Source organism: Perognathus longimembris, chromosome 6 (genome assembly GCF_023159225.1).
Source record: "Perognathus longimembris pacificus isolate PPM17 chromosome 6, ASM2315922v1, whole genome shotgun sequence".
Lineage (NCBI taxonomy): Eukaryota > Metazoa > Chordata > Mammalia > Rodentia > Heteromyidae > Perognathus > Perognathus longimembris.
Genome location: NC_063166.1, coordinates 19,397,776 through 19,420,852, shown reverse-complemented (window position 1 = coordinate 19,420,852; position 23,077 = coordinate 19,397,776).

The window sequence follows — 23,077 nt, the reverse complement described above, 5'->3', positions numbered from 1 at the left end:
ATTGTGGCACTAACAGGTTTATAATAGACACTTAACAAATACCCACAGATTGATGAAATGACAAGGAATGAACAAGATGGAAGCCTTTGGGAATTGCTATTCACAGTACACCATTTTAAATGACACAGGAGGGTTCGGGACAGTATAGCATGAACCTAGAGATCAACAGAATTCTTACTTCAGTTCCAACCAGCTTGACAGCCATCAAAGCCAAAGCTACAGAGTGAGCTTCTGCTGACACACAGTCCCAGTCAAACACCAAGCAGAGGAGCTCGGGGCTTAATAGGACACTGAAGGAATATGACTAGGAGGCTCCCACTATCAAAGTGAAGTGGGGAATTAGAGCAATTTTTCATGACACTCCAGGCAAAAGTGGGCAGTTTGCCTGGATTATCTAGGTCACTGCTTCAAACTCTGCTTCATTTTGCCCGTGGAGAACTGTCCTATTAGCTCCAGTTATCTGAGAGTAACTAACTCAGAAATGTGCTCAGGATGAAAACAGCCTCCCTCCTCACAAACCCATATTTTAACTAGACTTGAATATCCATGATTTTTGGTCTTATTGACCCTGGCTGGATTTCAAACAGAACAAACCCTTTGGAGATGGATTACTAGTGCCATGCACCCTTAAATTGCTCTTATGTTTCAAACAGAGTATGTCAAATCCAATGATAAAAAATGAGGATCCAGTTCTCTCTCAGGCTCACTTTCAGGATTCCCCAATGATGAGGGTAGGAATGAATCATCCTCACTGATATTTAGGTTAGCAATGCCAGTATAATAGAGTGTGTAATTTAGGTTACTCTCCATTGTGTCAAGAGGATTTCCACATATTCACCTCCTTCTCTGACTTCTCAGTTTGGCCCCTATGGCTTACTTGGGGCACAGTTAATTGGCACAATTAAGAGTGAAGACTGATTTACCGGACCCCCAAGGAGCCCCTGGGAGGGAAGAGTTAAAGTACTCCAGAGGTTTTGCATACTCTGCTGTGATTTCTTTTGTGATACTCAAATTCTTCTGTGTATCAGTGAACAGACAGCCAAGGGCAAGGGACTGAGAACATCACACTAACTCAACCCAATCTCACTGATATTTGCATTATCTGTTTAAATTCAGCACCATTTCAGCTCTGGTTTTAGTTTTCAAGGAAGGAATATTGGCAAGACTTGCATGTTTCTCACATACTTTTCCATCCATTTGTTTCCTCATTCCTTTTTAAGTTATAATAAAGTAACACCAAAAGATATTTGGGTAATTAAATATAAATTAGTACTGGCTATGATATTAATCATGTAGTTTTATAATTATTGTATAGTATGTGCTATAGGATATTATATATTATATAGTGTGTATTATATCTTTTTTTTTTGTCTTTTCTTTTTTTGGTACTGGGGATCAAACCCAGGACGTTGCACTTGCTAGGCAAGCACTTTGCCACTGAGCTACATCCCAGCCCATGTGTGTATTATATCTTATAAAATATTGAATATATTAATTATTAAAATAAGCCTTATAATAGCTTAGTGATGAAAAGCAATGGTAAGGAAAATCATTTTTTTCCTCATGTTATATGGGTTTCAAAATACTGATTTTTAAACGGGGTTAAAAATTGTTATGGGTTGATTTTTGCCAGTATCAAGGCTCGAACTCAGGGCCTCATGCTCTCACTTGGGGCTGATGCTCTAGCATTTCAACCAGTTTGTATTTTTACAATTTTTGAATGGAATCTTCATGGTGAAAGAAAAAAGTCCTTCTTGTAATTCTTATCTCCTGTTTGTTTGTTTTTTTTAAGGAAAAAATCTCATGCTTTAAAAATATGGGGACTTATTTTCATTTTACTCTTTTTTGTAGTTGTTGTTTACTTGTACTGATTCTTTTTTTTTTTCTCAAATTTTTATTATCAAACTGACGTACAGAGAGGTTACAGTATCATACGTTGGGCATTGGATACATTTCTTGTACTGTTTGTTGCCTTGTCCCTCATGCCCCCTCCCTCCCCCTCTTTCCCTCCCCCCCCCCAGGTGTTCAGTTCACTTACACCAAACAGTTTTGCAAGTATTGCTTTTGTAGTTATTTCTCTTTTTTTACCCTGTGTCTCTCGAATTTGGTATTCCCTTTGAGTTTCCTACTTCCAATACCAGTAAACACGGTTTCCAATATACTCAGATAAGATTACAGAGATAGTGTAGGTACAAACATAGGAAGGTGATACAAAACATTATCAATAATAGAAACTACACATACACATAGGACGTTGAAAGTAGTTACAACTGTGATATATCACTTGTTTCCATAACATGGAGTTCATTTCAATTAGCATCATCTTATGTGTTTCTAAGGGTATAGCTATTGGGCCTTGTGATGCTCTGCTATGGCTTGCCTAAACCTGTACTAATTATTCCCAATAAGGGAGGCCATAGAGTCCATGTTTCTTTGGGTCTGGCTCACTTCACTTAGTATAACTTTTTCCAAGTCCTTCCATTTCCTTACAAATGGAACAATGTCATTCTTTCTGATAGAGGCATAAAATTCCATTGTGTAAATGTACCACATTTTCCTGATCCATTCATCTATGGAGGGGCATCTGGGTTGGTTCCAGATTCTCGCTATGACAAATTGTGCTGCGATGAACATTGTTGTGCTGGTGGCATTACTGTGATTTTGTTTGTGGGCTTTTGGATAGATACCCAACAGTGGGGCTACTGGGTCATAGGGGAGTTCTATATTGAGCCTTCTGAGGAATCTCCATACTGCTTGCCAGAGTGGCTGAACCAGTTTACATTCCCACTTGTACTGATTCTTGAACTCAGAGCCTTGCACTCTTGTTTATGGTTGACACTCTACTACTTGAGCAATACCTCTCCTTCTGGCTTTTTGCTAATTAATTCATGTTAAGAGTCTTCTAGATTTGTCTACCTGTGCTGGGTTTGAACTATGACCTTCTGACCTCAACCTCCTAAAGTTTAAGGATAATAGGCAAGAACCACTGGCATTTGGCATTTTTGCTTCATTCTTGAGAGTTGTTCTCATTATAAAAATGGTGTTTTGCACAGTTCTATTGTATTGAAAATAATTTGGAGATCATGTGAATTTCCTCTCTCTGGAACAATTTGTTTTTCTATCTTATAATCAGTTGATAGAGAAGGTCTAGGTATGATTTTTTTCTTTGACATTTAACTTGCTTTGCTCAAATTCATTGTCTAAATTTTGTATTTTAATATATTGAGACCAGTATTTCCAGATCAATATTAAAACTCTGATGAGCCTTGTCCCCCAAGATTGAGTTTTCAATACTTGTTCTGTCAGCGATCCTTAGAAGTATATGTGGGAATGTCAATATAATCAATTCTCCCTGAATTAAAATATCAAAAAGCTTTGTTATGGTGGTAACAACATGATATCTAAGTCTGGATGGAATAATAAACCTGTGAGAATGTAATTAAGAAAATGCTAAGATACATTATATATGTGAATTTTATAAATAACGTATGAATATATATTTGTATATAGTACCTATAATATGTGATATGTAATTAATATATTATACATACTATTTATATGTGTATAAATAAGTAAAAATAAAAATACAATTAAAAAAAAAGAATAGAAGGTTATTTCACCATTTAAGCATAGAAGAGTTTATTGGATTTTAAAAGGATATTAACACTATAAGTTGACATTTTCAAATATATCCCAAAGAATAAATGTTTAAAATTCAATCCAAGGCAATGTTTAACAGCAAAGTATATTGACATTGTACATAATAAAAACATTATCTGATTGGAGCCAGGAGTCTGTGGCTCATGCCTATAATCCTAGCTACTCAGGAGGCTGAAATATGAGGATCATGGTGCAAAGCTAGCCCAGAAGGAAAGTCTGAGAGACTTATTTCCAGTAAACTACTAAAAAGAAAAAGCCAGAAATGGTACTCTATCTCAAGTGATAGAGCACTAGCCTCAAGCAAAAGAAGTCCAGGGAGAGTGACTAGGCTTTAAGTTCAAGCCCTAAGACCAGCACATACACACAAAATATTATCCGATTGGAGTAGGAGTACGTTTCAGTGGTATGGTACTGCCCTAGCATATACAAGGCCCTGAGTCTGATCCTCAGAAAGAAAACAAAAATAGATCCCAAGTTCTCCTCTCAAAATACTACTAATAATAATAATAACAGTCTATAACAATAAAAGTTAACTATTATCACATGCATTTTTTGGCCAAGTACTATATTATGTATTAGATGTATCAATTCATTGAATATAAAAAATTACAAGGAGTTATGTGCTATTCTTCATTCAGTTTTATAGATAAGAAAATAAAATACAGAGAACTTCAGCTTAAGGCACCAGCAAATTGAGGATGTGGATTTGCTCTCAGATTATGCAGCTTTCATTCTGCAGTCTGAGTATATCAAACAGCTTACATAACCTTGGTACTTGCCTACCAGGTGATTAAACATTGAACCTCTGTGAAAGCAAGTTTAGCTTGTGTTACTGCTAATACAAATGGACATTTTAAAGGATTTTCCCCCTAACCTTCATGAAGAAACCCAAACCTACAGATCCTCAAGTCCCTTTTGTAAAATGGCATATTCTTTATATTGTCTCTTCATTTCTTACAATACCTAGGACAAGATAAATTTCACATAAATACTGCTATTCAGTATTATTTAGGGAACATCAAGAAAAAAGCCTATAATATGCAATTTTCTAAAAATATTTTGATTCATAGATGGTTGAATAAATATGGAAGACCATCTGTTCTATAACCTGAGATAAAGAGAAATAGAAAAATAGAGGCTCTAAATCAAAACAACATTGAGATTCCATCTCACCCCAGTAAGAATGTCATATATCAAGAAAACTAACAGTAACAGTTGTTGGAGGGGATGTGGCCAAAAGGGAACCCTACTTCATTGTTGGTGGGAATGTAAACTGGTTCAGCCACTCTGGCAAGCAGTATGGAGATTCCTCAGAAGGCTAAATGTAGAACTCCCCTATGACCCAGCAACCCCACTTTTGGGTGTTTATCCAAAAAACCACAAACAAAATCACAGTAAAGCCACCAGCACAACAATGTTCATTGCAGCGCAATTTTTCATAGCGAGAATCTGGAACCAACCCAGATGCCCCTCCGTAGCCGAATGGATCAGGAAAATGTGGTACATATACACAATGGAATTTTATGCCTCTATCAGAAAGAATGACATTGCCCCATTTGTAAGGAAATGGAAGGACTTGGAAAAAATTATACTAAGTGAAGTGAGCCAGACCCAAAGAAACATGGACTCTATGGTCTCCCTTATTGGGAATAATTAGCACAGGTTTAGGCAAGTCACAGAAGAGGATCACAAGAGCCCAATAGCTATACCCTTATGATCACTTAAGATGATGCTAAGTGAAATGAACTCCATTTTTTGGAAATGATTGTTATATCACAGTTGGAACTACTTTCAACATCCCATGTGTATCTGTAGTTTCTACTATTGATGACGTTCTTGTATCACCTTCTTGTGATAGTATCTACACTATCTCTGTAATCTTATCTGAGTATATTGGAAACCGTGTATACTGGTATTAGAATTAGGAAACTGAAAGGAAATACCAAAATTGAGAGACAAAGGGTAAAATAAGAGAAACAACAACAAAAGCAATACTTGCAAAACTGTTTGGTGTAAGTGAACTGAACACCTCAGGGGGGGAAAGGGGGAGGGGGGGTATGAGGGACAAGGTAACAAACAGTACAAGAAATGTATCCAATGCCTAACGTATGAACTTGTAACCTCTCTGTACATCAGTTTTATAATAAAAACTTTAAAAAAAGAAAAATAGAGGCTCTGAGGGCATGTATTTTTTAATGATAGTATGTATGGCTAATCAAGAGTTTAAAAAAGAAAGAAAAGCAGGCACAGGTAGCTTACATCTGCAATCGTACCTACTTTGGAAGCTGAAATGATTGTAGTTCAAGGATAGTCACACAGAAAAGTCCATGAGACTAGCTCAATGCAAGGAGCTGGATATGGTGATACATGCCTGTCATTCCAACTACATAGTTGGAAATTTAAAAAATAAGAGGATCTCAGGTTAGAGCCAAGACAGGAAGCAAGACTGTATCTCAAAGGTAACCAGAGACTCAGGGATAGACCACATCCCTAAGCAAGCACAAAGCCCTAAATTCAAACTGTAGTATGGAGAGAGGGCCAGAGGGAAAAGAGAAATAGAGAAACAGCATGGGAAAGTGCGAAGGAGGGAAATGATAAGAGGAGGGGAGAAAGAGGGGGGAGAAAGAGAGTAAAATAATATAAATTTTATCATTTTGAATATCATCTCCATTTTCTTTATCTTATTTTTCATGCATGCTAATCTACTAATTTACTCACTCAAAGCAGAAGAAGTGTTTTAACTTCAAAAGATTTTGCTACAAAAGAATTGTCACAGTACTCAAGAGAGTCGCATGGAAAGCCAGTGACTGTGATTTGAATAATGGTGTGCTTTTCATAACTGACGTTGAAGCCTACTTGGTGGTAGTGAGAGAGGAAGTTAGGAGAACTCAAAAACAGCAAGAACTTAATCTTCAGAACTGTGTTTTTTAAATAAAAATTTAACCTGGATGGAAGAGTAAATATAAGGGCCTTGATTTATGCTATATAGCCCATCCTTTTCAACAAAAGACCAGAAAAAATGGCTTACAGCAAAACTCCCTTTATTCAAAAGCATATAAAAATCCACTGCACACTTTAGACAAACAAAGATGGAGCTTAGGTCACTCTGAAATTCTATGGGATTCATAATGGTCTAGCATGTGGGGAGGTTGAACCTCATGGTGTTCTAATTTAGATCTGAGGAAATCCTAACCAAAGATACACTAAGTATCCATGCATCTATTCTGTGAATGTGGGTAAGGTTCTATCATATCCCGACTTAGACGGACACATCTTCTTATCCTTGGGTAGATGCAAAAGTGAAAGGTAAACTCACAGGCCAACACAAAGAGACAGGGTGGAGAATTCAGATCTGGAACAGCTTACAGATAGTACAGTATGGCCTCTCTTCATGGTTAACTTGCATGAGTTTGAGGAATGACCTCCATCCTCACTACCACACACAACACAAACAAAACAAACAACAGTCCTCTGATATTCTAGAAACTGACCAAATTGTTGATTATAAACCAGGACTTTTGACAGATTATTCAGCTACCACACTTGCTCCAGTCACTCCTCTCAGAATCATTGTTTTTGGACAACCCTCTGAACCAGATTGACACAAGCACCTCATTCAGTACTTCATCTCTTCTCTTTAGCTTTCTTTATTCTATGATTGTGTAAGCTGTGTGGTACCTTTCCAGGAAGGTGACTCTGGGAATGACTTCGAAAATGAAAAAGGCATTTCGATTTCATGTTGAAGAATTTCACTCGCATATGCTGTTATGCAGGAATTAGAGATTGCAGCTCAAGAAGCACCTGCCTAGCAAGCATGAGGTTTTGAGTTCAAACCCCAGTTCCGCCAAAACCAAGAGAGACAAGAGAAAGAGAGAAAAAGAGACAGACAGAACAATGGAGGTTCCTACGCAAAGTCACTGTAAGTTTGAGAGAACCAATATAATTTGATAGATCTTGAATCATGGCTAGCTGTTAAAACCACAAACTATGACCTTCCCTCTTTGCCATATCACAGCTGAGCTTTCTCTTGACAGTCACAGATTCATTGAGTATTATTTACAGGAGAATGATAACCTTCTATTTTAAAAAGAATTGACTCCAAGACATCTCTAGAAATCACCAGTATCCAAAAGTACTTTTTTGAATAAATAAATGGATCAGAAAATTCTAGAGATAACAAAATAAGTTACTCTATAAAACTTGAAAAAATTTTATGTATAGTTTTTTTAAGGTAAAACAGTTAAGTAAGCCTGTGTGAAAAAATAAACAAAACAGTTTCTGGTTTCTTGTTAAGGCTTTCCCACAGTATTCATCCAGGAGAAAGAAACTATGGCTTCACAAATGTCAATGTGTCCTGTTCATATTTGACATTTATTGAAGCTACAGAGAGATATTGAGTGCTGAGGGACTCATTTAATAAAGCCAGAAGAGCCATCCTGCAAAGTTCTTGGATGATGACCCAACTAAAACAAGGTCCTTATAATGTCTAGAAAAATCGGCATAACATTCCAGCGAAAACAGCTGCCTTGAGTCAGTTTAGTATAACAATCACCAAACACAAACTCAGTAATAACACCAAGAAAAGCCACAAGCAAACCCACAAATGATAAAATAAAATTGCCAATTTTAAAACAATTTTAATATCAATCACAACGTATTTTTGAAACAACTAATACTCATTTTTCCCAAGTAATTTTCAAAGGCAAATTTAGAGAACAAAAACACACCTCTATGAGGCAAGCCTTTGGAATCTTTGGGTGTAATAAACTCTGCTGCCCTTTTTCAAAAAATTGATTTATGTTTTACTATTTGCTCGAACCTCTTCTGATCTGAGCTGTAATTGAATCGGTTCAGAGTTATATTACAAAAGGAAAGCTCTAAGAGGATTTGAGGAGAGGAGGATGAAATATTCAAAATTACTTTTCATTTCATTTGGAGGGTAGCCATATAGACTTGGAAACTGCCATGGCAATGAACTTTGAATAAGTAATCTCATAGTATATTTGCAAACATGAAAAACAAGATTCCTTCCAGAATCCATTTTTTAAATTTAGTTTTGGAAGAGATGGGAAAACCATGGGTTGAGTTATCTTTCAAACTATCTTTAAGCATAGTAGTTGGAATACTAAAGGTTGTATTCCCACATTGCCTATGAACCAGATTGTTGCATTCTGTAGTACAGAATCTTAGGTATGTATGCACATTGCTTTTAGCCAATTCTGAACAGAAGAGATAACAGAGAAACGATGGCATACACTGTCTACATGTTGCTACTACTGTTGTTTGGAAATGGCAGGCGGAGGAGAAAGGGAATGATAAAAATCACTGGAGGACATGAAGTAGAAACTTCTTTCTTCATCATCCTTAAGACTCATGGGAATTTGTCTTGTGAATGGCTAAGATTCCACATTAGGTGGATGTATCATTAGGGCTGAAGAGTCTACAGACTGTGGTGGCTGAGAAGGAATAAGAATGACCATGTTGTGGCACATTTTGGGGGCTAGGAGTTCTGAAAGGGAAAGGAAGTGAGGATAATGAATTTCAAGATGCAGAACTTATTTTTATACTTTTTTTGTTTTCTTTTTTATATTAATTGTTACTGTAAAGGTGATATACAAAGAGGTATTGAGTACATTTCTTTGATGTCACTTCTTCCCTCATTTTCTCCCATTTTCCCTCCCAATCCCTCTCCCACACAAGTAGTATAATTCATTTTCAACATGGTGTCTCATGAGTATCCCTGCCCAATTAGTTCACCCTTTTCCCACCATTTCTGTGCTTCCCCTTACCCTCTCTGAACCAGATAAACTTACATACAAGACAAAGGGTATAGAAATTTAAAAAACAGCAACAAGAGGAGGAAACAAAAACAGAAAAAATAAGAAGTAAAATAAAAAAAATCTCTCTCTTCCATTTCTTGGAGTTCTTTTCACTAAGAATCCTTTTATATGATCATATGCACATACATATTGAACCCTTATGATCATCTTGTAAGAATATACTCCTTTCATCTCACTGTGTGAAGTGGTATTTATTTTATCCAAAGGACATTAGCCAGGTCCACTGGATCAGAGAAGAATCAAAGCCAAAGTCAGCCAGGTTGGGTAGAGTCCAGGATATCACAGAACGCAGCAATACTTATGGGTCCTTATCTCCCCCAGTTCTGTAATAAAAAATCATCTAAGATCATTCCTAAATTGACAGTTCTAATGTACCATCTTCTGAAAGCAGAATTGTAGAGTAATCTACAATTGAAGGGCTTCTATATAGATATTTGGGGCAGTTCTTGAAATCTTAGGCATACTCCTCACAATTTAGGGGTCTAAGAGTATATCCATATTTCTGAATCTATAGTTACAAAACCTTCAGACTTTCAGGGAACAGCCATAACAAGAACTACCTGATCCATCCTTGAATTTGAAGAGATAAGAATCATCAGAATCACAACACAGGAATCAGATATAAAATATTTTGGGGGTTAACAATCTCTATATTACATCAAGCTATGTTCAATATTGGATATTTTACTTAAAATCCACTTAAACAAAGGAACAATGCAACCCCTACAAATAAACTATAAAAGTTTATTAGTAGAAGCCATGGTGACTCAGGAAATGGTGCCTATTTGCCTGGTATCTCTGAAGTTTGAAAAATATATTTCAGGAGCCAACTTCAAACAAAACGGTACATTTTTCATGATTTAAACTTTTGCAGCTTCTTTGTCTAAAATGTCCATAGAGTCCTTTGTTTCCCAAATTTTCTGTCTTGAAAATTACACTGACATTGCTACTTGAAATCAGCTACTAGTCTCTTGACCCATTCTGACCAATTGCCAATGTCACAGGGTTTATTTTTCCTAGAAATTTATGTTTCCTAGAAAATATTCTGCTTCTAAATTCACATTAATTCCTCCTACTTCCTCATCATAAATGTTTCATATTTAGTAACTTTAAACTCATATTATAAAAAGCAATCTATTTTTGAGAAAATTTGAGGACCTGTTAAATGCAAGAGTAAAGAAAAAATATAGAAATGAATATATGTAGCCAATTCTTATTTCTAAATCAAACCAGTCCTCATTTATCCTAACCTAGTGTTTAAACTGTGATTGTATTTTTTTAGTGCTAAATAACATTCCATTGTATAAATGCACAACATCATCACTCACATACTACAGGTCATTTTGAATGCGTCCAAGTTTTGGCAATTGTGAATAAAGCTGACAGAAAAACATTCATGTACAAGTTTTCACAGGGATTTTTTTATTCATTGGATGAATACCAAAGACTATATTGCCAAATTGTATAATAAGGGTATGTTTCACTTAGTAAGAAACTGCCAAATTGTATTCTAAAATAGCTGTACTATCCATGATCATAATTTCAATGACCTTAGAGCTCTCCATGATAAGACTTTTCTTCTTTTTAAGATAGTCTAAAATTTCCTGCAAGTTTACATAGGTGATTTTCACTTCAAACCTGAGTTTAAAGTGCATGAATATCAGGCTCCATTTGAGATCAGCTGATTTACATTTCAGAACAACCCTGGTCCTATTACAAATCTGGGCTTGAGAACCCAGATGTAGGTGATCTGTATCCACCTTGTAGCCTGCCCTCCCCCATGAACAAGGTACCACCGATGTTTTCCTATTTGTATTTGCATTGGTGTTACATCATCTATGAACATCATGATATTTAACTCGCCATGTCCTGGGAAACATAGCTGGCTGTCACTAGGATGTTCTGTTCTATTATCCAAGTCACTATGATAATTATTAGAGTCATTTACTTTAGTTATTTTTCTAATTGTCAAAACAGATCTTCCTTTGCTGCACTGGTCTTTCCCAACCTAATGAATATTTGCCTTAAGAAATGTTATAATAAGGATAACACTGCAGTTTAACAAAAGACTCTATAAAACCTAGAAAAATATTCAGGACTTTGCCCTGGCTCATGTGGCATTCTACCACTTGAGGTATAATTTCAGTCCAGTTTTGGGCTGGTGTAGAGATGGTCTCATGGACTATTTTATCTGAGCTGGCCTTAAATCATAAGCTGTCCCTACCCAGGCTTCTGAGTAGCTTATAGGCAAGAGTCACCAGCACCTGTCAGACATTTCTGTTAATAAAATTATTCCATGTTCATCTTGACTCAGATTAGTTTGTGAGACAATAGAAATTCATAGTTTGTTGGGTGCAAGTGCAAATTTATCCCTTCAGCAGCCATCATTTACCATATTAAGTTGATGATAATTTTAATATCAGGTTGCTACATTCTTTTGTATCTAAGTAACCTTTTTGAAGCTATTATACAGCTCACCTCTAAGAATACTGAAAGCTTTTGTTTTGCCAGTAAACATGGCATGCGTGTCATTCAAGTTTAAGGAAAGATCTCCTAATGAAAAATGAACTTGCTATAAAATTCCCTTCAAGTAATGCAAAGGCTGGGACTCATTCCTGTGAGCATGATGTCTAACAAACTGACTCTGAATTGTTTTCTAGTTCTGCTTCTTGGTACCTCCAAGAGACTATGCCTGGCACAGTGAGTTCTCTAGGCACTATTCTCAGATGTGCTTGTCCACCCATCCTATTAAAAAAAATACCATCATCAACTAAAACAACTAATGTACGTTTTACTAAGTATACCAGCTCCACCCAGCCTAGCTCATTCACCACAACCCATTTCTTAAGCCCTGCTCAGATTCCTGCTCCAACCATTTTGTGCTCATTTTGGCTGATTCCTCAGACAATTTAGGGAAGCTTAGAGGCCAAAAACAAGTAAACTTGGACAACCACAAACCACAGCATCACCAGTATAGAGGACCAGGTTTTCTTACTTATTATATCTCATGCTGGGTTAAAGGCATTGCTAGTCTTCACTGGAGGCCTTTGCAAAAGATCCTGAGGCATCCATGTTAATATGTGTCAGAAAAATACAGTCTCCTCTAAGTGAGGATCCTGCCATGTATCTACAGTCTCTGTTCTCTAGGACCATGACACCATTGCTTATATGCCTCTATCAGAAAGAATGACATTGTCCCATTTGTAAGGAAATTGAAGGACTTGGAAAAAATTATACTAAGTGAAGTGAGCCAAACACAAAGAAATATGGTCTCTATGGTCTCCCTTATTGGGAATAATTAGTACAGGTTTAGGCAACTCATAGCAGAGCATCACAAGGCCCAATAGCTATACCCTTATGAACACCTAAGATGATGCTAAGTGAAATGAACTCCATGTTATGGAGACAATTGTTATATCACAGTTGTAACTTTCAATGTCCCATGTGTATCTGTAGCTTCTATTATTGATGATGTTCTTGTATCACCTTCCTGTGGTTGTACCAACACTATCTCTGTAATCTTATCTGAGTATATTGGAAACCGTGTATACTGGTATTGGAACTAGGAAATTGAAAGGGAATACCAAAATTGAGAGACACAGGGTAAAAAAAAGACAAACAACTACAATAGCAATACTTGCAAAACTGTTTGATGTAAGTGAACTGAACACTTCAGGGCGGGGGGGGGGAAGGGTAAGGGGGAGGCGGAGGGGGTATGAGGGACAAGGTAACAAACAGTACAAGAAATGTATCCAATGCCTAACGTATGAAACTGTAACCTCTCTGTACATCAGTTTGATAATAAAAATTTGGGGAAAAAAAAGGTTCAGTGGGATCTTTGGGAATCTAACCTGCTTTATTTTACTAGAAGAACTAGGAATGGATTAGAAAGGAGAAATGAAAATCTTGGTCCTGTTTTTCTGCGTGCTAACTTTTGTAATGAGACTGCCAACAAATAAGAAAGCAAAGGCACAAATGCAGGCTCACTCTCCTCTATCATCTCTCATCTCTGAGGGACTTGGCACAAAACAGAATGTCCCCTCGCGGTTCCATCCATGCTCTTGGAACTTTACACTCTACAGCATCCCCAGGAGAGCCTGTGGAAAACATTTCAAATAACTGTAGAGCAACATCACAACCAGAAGACTAGAATTCACACAGTCCACTTCCCAAACTGTTTCAAGGAGAACCTTTAAGTGTGCCCAGGCATCTGCAATCCCAGGTGAGCCTAATTTGTGGCCAAATTTAGAAACTGCTGTTCTATACCAAAATACTGCTTCTCAAACATTATCCTGAAAATTTATTTGGATACCTGGTAATACAACAATTGCTTTCTTTTATCTCCAGTTCTCAGTTAAATATGGCTGAATAGAGAATTTATAGGTTCTAACAAGTCTCTAGGACATACATGTGCTGCTGGTTTTGGAACTTGAATCTGCGGACAAACCCTTAGGGAAGTCTAGTCCCCCCAAAAGGCCCACTGAATGGGCATCTGCTTATATTTCATTGGCAACAGCTTTGTTACTGGGACATCTATGTCAGCATCTATGTTCTGTGACTAGAACTGAGTTCTGGGAGCTCAGTACTTCCCTACATGGGCAATGCCATGAGCTCTTAAAAATGAGGTTGTACCATTCCTTCTTTATCCATGGCTTCTATTGTCTGTCATTCACTTTCCCACAATCAAACATGGTCTAAAATTAGTCTCTGAAAAAAAATCCCACAAATAAACAGTTTGTAAGTTTTAAATTGCAGGCTGTCTCGAGAAGCATGATGAAATCTCTGTGTCCCATCTCTCACATCTCTGATGAACCAACCTTTGTCCTGAAGATCCACATTGTATCTGCAACCAGTCACTCAATACTCATCTTGTTGATCGGATTGACTGTCATACTACTGCAATTCTTATGTTCAAATAACCCCAATTTTACTTAATGTTGGCCCCAAAGCACAAAGTACAAAAAAGTAGTGATGTTAGCAATTTGTTAATGTCAAAAACAAACTGTAAAGTGCTTCCTTGGGTGAAAACGTAAAAGTAATTAAAGACAAAAAAAATTGTAGGCCTGAAATTGCAAAGATGGACAGTAAAAGCAAATCTTCTGCCCCTGAAATTGCAAAGAAAAGAAAACACGGAATCAGTACTCATTGCTCATTTGCACTTCTACTGGAATAGTCATGGCCATACTGTGTGATGAGTGCTTAGGTAAGGCTTTATATTAAGGTTTTGGTGTTTGTGGAGCATGGAAAATCTTGGAGCATGCCCCGTCCAGGTAAGGAGGTAGGGTTCTATATTTTGTTATTGCACTGGAGCAATGTAATGATTTTTGCAGCCTTAGGGGACAAGCAGTACCTCCTCCTTTTAGCACAGGTGGTCAACCACACAGCAGCCTTCCTCAGACTCCCTTAGAGTTGAGGGGACCCAAGCTGTGTTGGATCAGAAGGTAGAACTCCTTAGATAGGGAGCCAATAGTACCTGCTGCAGACACACACTTAAGTGAAGAACTATTACCCATTTGCTTAGCAATTTCATTCTGTAAAGGAAAAGAAAGGCTCCCATGAGCAACTCTACCATGAGTCAATGTACCTAGGAGCAGGTATCATGAAGAGTTAAGTGGAAATAGGCTCCCCTGGGGAAACTTCTTTCAGAGCCTTGGTAGCAAAGTGTCTATGCCAGTAGGAGAATAGGGGGTATAGTAATACTTTAATCACATCCAGCCTCAGTGTTTCTTTCTCAAATACCATTTCCTTCAGTCTCTTTCGTTTCCCCTGTGAAGAGACCTCACACAATTCCTGGCTCACAAAATGGAGCTTTAAAGTTTAGAATCACTGCAGGTAGATTAGCTGAGTAACCAAGGGGGCACATAGCAGCACAGAGTGCTCTAATGCCCATAATTCCCCTCTTACTGTCTGCACACTGGGTCCATTTGGAGTGATTGCAAAGCTTCTCACTTTTGTAATGGTTGACTCTGAAAGGGAAGTGGGCTCTGAAATGTCTTGGTGCAGTGCAATTTTCAAAGATTTGAAAGCTTTTTCCCTTGAAGCCACAGAATGTCCTGAAAGCTTCTGATCGCTTGACTCTATTCTATGCCACACAGATATGACCAAGCCACATGTACACTGAGAAATATCTGTCCATAATCATTAAGTCATTCCTACTGCTTCAAATGACTCCATTGCTCTTAGAAAAGCTGGAATTATTTTCACTTGAAAAAGTTCAGACCTGTGATTTCCCTTACTAAAAAAAAAATAAAAAATATATAAAAGGTGGTCCATCAATACAAATTACATAAAAGCATTGGCCTGCATCCAAAATGTGTTGTATTATGTATAAATAAAAATTGAAGCCCTCCCTCCAGTGTATATGGGGCCTCCTGAGTGTCAGAAAGAAAAGAAGTCTAGTAACTGCTACAGTCTTGATGACATTATTGCTCTTGCTTTCTGGGTAATGGAGGAAAGATGTACAGTCACATAGCCAGCTTTGGTCTGTGCTGATAGCTGTAATTTCTTTCCTTTTCAGACTGGCCCTTCATTGAGAAGGGTAATAGTGACGTTTTAGTAAATTTAACCATGATCAGTAATTAGCTAATTTCATGTTACATTCTGTTACTAGATCCATAAATCCTTTGATGATCATCTATCTTCTCTCAGCAGTCACTTTTAGTGTTAAAAAATGACCACAAACAAGACCATACTAAAGCTACTAGCCCAACCATGTTCACTGAAGCATTATTTACCATAGCTAAGATATGGAACCAACCCAAATGTCCCTCAGTAGATGAATGGATCAAGAAGATGTATATTATACACAATGGAGTTCTATGCTTCCATCAGAAAGAATGGCATTGTTCCATTTGTAAGGAAATGGAAAGATCTGAAAAAAATTATATTAAGGAAAACAAGCCAGGCCCAAAGGAATGCAGGTTGCATGGTTTCCTTCATTTATAATAACTAGAATATGTCTATGATATCCTTAACAGGGGATCACAATAGCTCAACTGCTAACTAAGTGCATAGGACTGTATATAGTGAAGTATATCAAAATGAACTCCAAGAATTGGAAACAAGACATTCTTATTATGTCCTGTATGTAGTCATTACAATTTTTTTTTCTGTTTAACTTTGTATGTACCCTTTGTCTTATATATAAGTTTATTTGATCTGTGGAAGGGAAAATGAATCACAGAAACAGCAGGACAAAGGATACACCAATGCAACAGACACTCACTAGACACTAGATTGAAAATGAACCATAATACTTGGGGGCAGGGGTGTAGGGAGGGGACATCAGGAGAAAATGAGGGAGGCAGGTAACTGTTTAAAAAGATATGTACTCACTATGTAGCTGTAACCTCCTTGTTCATCACATTTACAAGAAGGAAGGAAGGAAGGAAGGAAGGAAGGAAGGAAGGAAGGAAGGAAGGAAGGAAGGAAGGAAGGAAGGAAGGAAGGAAGGAAGGAAGGAAGGAAGGAAGGAAGGAAGGAAGGAAGAAAGAAAGAAAGAAAGAAAGAAAGAAAAGAAAGAAAGAAAGAAAGAAAGAAAGAAAGAAAGAAAGAAAGAAAGAAGAAAGAAAGAAAGAAAGAAAGAAACAAAGAAAGAAAGGAGGGAAGGAGGGAGGGAGGGACGGAGGGAGGGACGGAGGGAGGAGGAGGAGGAGAAGGGAAGGAAGGAAGGAAGGAAGGAAGGAAGGAAGGAAGGAAGGAAGGAAGGAAGGAAGGAAGGAAGGAAGGAAGGCCAAACTGGGATTACAATTAATGATACAAAGAATGCACTTATCATTACATTCCTAATTTTAGAAAAGTGAAATTGTAATGTTTTAGTGTTTCTTCATGAATTAGTTCCTTTCATGTATGTTGTCATAATGAATGCTTTATCTAATAATTAGTAAAGAACTCATTATTCTGTTTCAACTAGAATTCCTTTCCACTAATTAATCTGTGAGTCACTGGCATTTACTGAGTGTCCACTATATGTTACCCTCACTGCTTATGATAGGGGATGCAGAGCCATAAACAGAGCAGTCATAGTTTCAGGATTCTGTGAACTCATGTTTATCCAGTACATTGATTTACAAAGGGGATATTTAATCATCCCATTGTAATTATGGGACACATTTATTTGTGGTGGCTTTCTAACTGAAGTGGAGAAGAGCAAACAATGAAAAAAATTATTTTCCTGGTATCTGAAATGTATCTTTTTTTTTCAGTGTTCTTTTCCTTAGCCTTAATTCTCTTTATCTTCTAATCATTGGTCTCCAACTCACAAAAGCAGTTAATTAATTAGCTGCTTTTCTTTCTTCCCCCTGGCAAGATGGTGAGCTAAATTATTTTAACTAGAATTAATAATCTTTCATGTATAATTCTACCGCATTCTTGGCATTTCTGCCCAATTACTCTGCAAATAGAGTCAGAATTCGAGACCTAATAGATGGGTGGATGGATGGGTGGGTGGGTGGATGGATGAAAGGATAGATGGATGCATGGGTAGATGGGTGGGTGGTAGATGAATAGATACAAAATAATTTTCTAGGAAAATATTTAAGTCTCGTTTTACTTAAGTTATTACCTTTTTAATTCAAATGGCTTTCTTTTAAGTCTGAATTTATTATTATTTTGAAGGATTTCTATGGAAGCAAATTACTCAGACCCCATGCCAGTATACAGGGAAGAAAAACAATATTTTTTCCATGAAGAAAAACTCTTGGAGAGGGTTGAATTCAACCTCGTGCTTTACAGATAAGTTGCCATGACACATGAAATGTCCCAACAGTATTCTTTCCTCTCAACCCAGCCCCCTTTCCCAGGGCACAGTGTGGACCACGTTAGTAAACAAGAGAGAATGAGGCAATCTCATGAATGTCTTTGAAAGTGCAGTATAAATGTGAATGGACAGATGGTTCACCAGGCCTCCTGGAGGCTGGCCAAAGGTCTGGGCAGAAGGCTAGGGCACCTTCAATTCATATCTGCTTAAGAGGCTGCAGAAGGTTTACCCAGAATGGGTGGCAGATGCTGCATCTCTCCATCTGCCTCCCTTCTGCAGCTGAGACTGAGACCGTGTAGCCATGTCCTATGCTCAGCATGTGAGTCCTCATCAGAGGCAACATTTTAAAGACAAAAACAACCTGAGATCTAGGAACATAAAAACATGATGAGAACCATGCTAAGTATCCCTTCATCATAAAATGATTACAAGATTTACTATCGTAGAGTGCTTGAGAAAAGAAGCAGAAATCCAAAACAGTATTAAGAAAAAATTATTTCATGTGTTCAAGGAATGATTTTTTTCTTGTTATCTAAGCTAATAGTGAGGATATTTTTACCATATAAACACACACACACACAAACACACACACACATACACACAAATATCACTTATGGAGGAACTTATATGACATCAGAGGGAAAAAGATACATTTTGTGCCCCCCCAAATTAATTAATGTATACACATCACACCCGTGAGGTTCAAAATTAATTCCCCAAAGTTCAAATTATATGGATGAATTAAATCACAAAATCATATATCATCTCATCTGTCATTCCAATGCCCACATGTGTCATGATATAGTATCAAGGAAATTATCCAGTTCTGTCACTGACAGGATTTCCTGTCATGCTCTGAGCATGACATCCTTACCTTGGGGAATTATTTCTGTGTGTTGTAACACAAACTCTTTTTCCAAATAAATATTGAGATGCTTTCTGTTAGCAGTAACTCAAACTGTGTTCTTTGTCTAGGTTTTCATCTCAGGTTTTGATGTTTGTAAATATAAGGTAAAGAAGTGTAGTTTGGTCATTTCTCTGCTTCCGTGAGATTGTTCACCATCATTGTTTGTCTCCAATGCCATGTTTACCACATCCATTGTATTTTCATAATGGAAAAGTGATAGCTGCTATTCCAAAAAAGGACAAATTGTTATCTTTAGTTGAGAGGTTTAAGTTCATGAATTAGGGTTAAGACACAAATGCAATAACTTATCAATATTTTCAGTAAATCTCTTAATGTTTACATATCAGAATAGATGGTAAATATCAGAATATCTACATATTGCCTATTCTTTTCTCCTTTATTGCCCTCTTTGATGAGCATAGCCCACGTAGCATACCAGTAGGATTCTCCTGGTTATATCCAGTATTCTAGTGGTGAAGAAGATGAAGAGAAAATATTAACATTCTCTTTCAACCTACTGACCTTACCCCTAACCCTATCCTACCATTAACATAGGACCATGCAAGATAGTGTTCATACGTTCTTTAAAATTAGAAGACAATTTATGGATGTGATGTACTAAAGCTTTCTAGTGCAAAGACTGAGTCTAAAACTTATTGCTGTTTTATTTCCCGTGAGGTTTTCCTGCATCTTTTCCTCTTGAATCTTACTACAGTGAGTCTGTCACTGTGCTGTAAGCTAATAACATTTCCTGGTGTTAGTGTAGCATGATAAAAGCTAGACACAAATCACAATACAGAGCAGTAACAAGAGCACTGAATTGGAAGAAATGGAAACTAAAATTCCACCACTAATTAACTGTGCACTTTGGTCAAGTTTTTCCATTTCTCAGGGCTTTGGTGGTAGCTCCTCTCTGAGATAGGCATGTAAATACCTTACTTGTCAAAAAGCAAAGAGATGGATAAAATGATGTCTTCATTTTCCCCTGGGCTGATTCTTAGGGAAGGAAAAAGTCAACAAATGACACTTGAAAATGACATGGTAATAATCCTATGATATTTCAAAATGTTAGTATTAACATAAATTGGCCATCGGTCTATTCATTGAGGGTAAACAAATTACCACAGCAATGCAGGTTTACAAAAGGGCAGCTTTCGTTTCACAATTTTGTACCCCGTGTCGCAATCAATCAATCATCATTCCTTCTCATTTCTGAGATTAGATTTAGTCAGAACATTTTTGAGGTGCATTAGTACAACCACTTAAATAATTTTTTAACTATGTGAAATAGATGGCATTGCCTCAACTCCACAAATACATTGGATATTTAAGGACTTTTTAAAATAAACTTGATTACTTTATGACTTTTTGTATTTAGTTACATCTGCTATTATTCTAAAGCATGGGGTAGGTCTTAGAAGACGTGGTAGTAACCACCATTTTTGACAAATTTATTTAACAAAGACCATTTAGAGGAAAAAATGGGTGAAGGGGAAAAGAGTTAGATGAGTATGTTCAGAGTTTTTCATGGAACTTTCTGAGGCTTGTAAATTGTTTAAAATGGCTACCGCAAATAGACCTGCATGGTAAGCTAGTTCATGGCACAGCTATAGGGAGATTAGCATTCCTTCGTGCATGTGATATACTGAGTGACTTACATACAATGAATTCATTATGTTAGGAGCTGATTGTGGAAGGATGAGTGAACTGAGTTGCCCCTTGGCTTTCATAGAGTTACAGGAAAATTTTAGTGACAGCACAAAGGAGGGTAAAATTATGCAATCTAAAGAAACCTGAAAGCATTTTACAGATTTGAATGTAAATTCATGGTAACTGAGAGGTAGCCTTTCTGAGGGAAATAACGCAGAGCCAAAACATAAAAAAAGAAAGTGGTGAAAAATGACAATTAGAAATAACAGAAAAAAATAATGTGGTTTTGATTTTGATATTGGTACCCTGAGTATTATATATGTTTATACATGAATTAGGAAAGGGATGGGGAACATCGAAATGGTGAGACAAAGGACAAAGGGCGAACCAATGCAACAGCGATACTAACAAGACAATATGTTGGAAATTAACTGCACAACTTGGGAGGGGGGTTTGGGAGAGAGGGGAGATGGGAGAAAAATTAGGGAAGGGTAACAAGTTTGACAAGAAATACACTCACTAACTTACATATGTAACTATAACCCCTCTGTACATCACCTTGACAATAAAATTAAATTTAAAATAGAGTGTTAGAATAAGGAAAAAGAATCTTCCTTTGGCAAGTATGAAGTTTTTGGTGTTTGCTCAATTTGCTCAAGCCATGTAGGAAAGTCTGGTAGAACACTAGCATAGAAGAAGTCTCAAGGGTTGACATTTGAGTCAACATGGGGAAACACTTCCTCTGAGCAGTTACTGCATTGACTTGGCAGCTTCTAGGCAAAGAGGCCACAGTTAGATCACTGATACATTTTCAAAAACCATCACAGCCATCCAAGAGTAGGAAAGTGTTAGTTATTGGTCTAAGAAAAGGAAGGATCCGGGCTGGGAATATGGCCTCGTGGCAAGAGTGCTTGACTCATATACATGAAGCCCTGGGTTCGATTCCCCAGCACCACATATATAGAAAATGGCCAGAAGAGGTGCTGTCTCTCAACTGGCAGAGTGCTAGCCTTGAGCAAAGAGAAGCCAGGGACAGTGCTCGGGCCCTGAGTCCAAGGCCCAGGACTGGCACAAAAAAAAAAAAAAAGAAAGAAAGAAAGAAAGAAAAGGAAGAATCCTCAAAAATGGGAGTAAGGAGAGTTTGTGGGTGCCAAGAACCCTATTTGGCAGCACATTCTAAAATAGGTTTGAGGATATAGGAGAAGTCCTTCAAGTACTGCTTCGGATAGAGTTCTGGGAGGCAGTATGATCCCAGAGAGAGAAAATGCTCCCCCTGGGTCTACATGAAATGGAATCACAATTACATAGACAATGAGTAGGATAGAATCCCAGTAGATACTTCTATGGTCAGATAGATGATGAGAACGGAATGGATGCCTAGAAGAAGCACCCTGCCAATGCACTGCAGGTCCTACTGGTGACACATGGTATAGGCTGCCTGGGTATTCAGAGAGGGGTTGGGATGCCCTGGGACACCTAGAAGTCAATGTCAAAAGAGGAAGGAGTGGAAGGACATTTGACATTAGGCAACAAGTGTATCATGGGATTCCTAGTTTATCACCAAATTTGCATATAATGTCTCACACACTAAATAAAAGCACAGTCCATCCAACTCTAGAGAACAAAAAAAAAAATCCAATCATCCATGTAGTATTTTTTTGAAATTTTCTATTCTCTTGATAATTTTCAGTCCCTTCACGTCTGAACATAGCTACCAATATATAAAAATAAATAGTTCAATAAACACTCCTATCAGGAAAGCAAAGTACAGAAGAAACACAGGAGACTAGATAAACATTTTTAAAACCTGTGAAGTAGACATTGTTAAAAAATTCCTGGTTAGTGCTGGACTAATGAAGACGTCTTGGGGAAAGGTGCTGGATAACACTCATATGTAGTTGTTTCATTTAAAAAAAGAACCCATAGGGCTGAGGATATGGCCTAGTGGCAAGAGTGCTTGTCTCCTATACATGAAGCCCTGGGTTCAATTCCCCAGCACCACGTACACAGAAAACAGCCAGAAGTGGCACTGTGGCTCAAGTGGCAGAGTGCTAGCCTTGAGCAAAAAGAAGCCAGGGACAGTGCTCAGGCCCTGAGTCCAAGGCCCAGGACTGGCAAAAAATAAAATAAAATAAAATAAAGAACCCATAGATTTTCCATACAGATCTATTGTTTTATATGTTGTCCATTAGATATCTAACAACAAATGATTGCCTGAGTATATCAGTTTTCAAATTCCTTTAGATAATCAGCAAAGAAAAT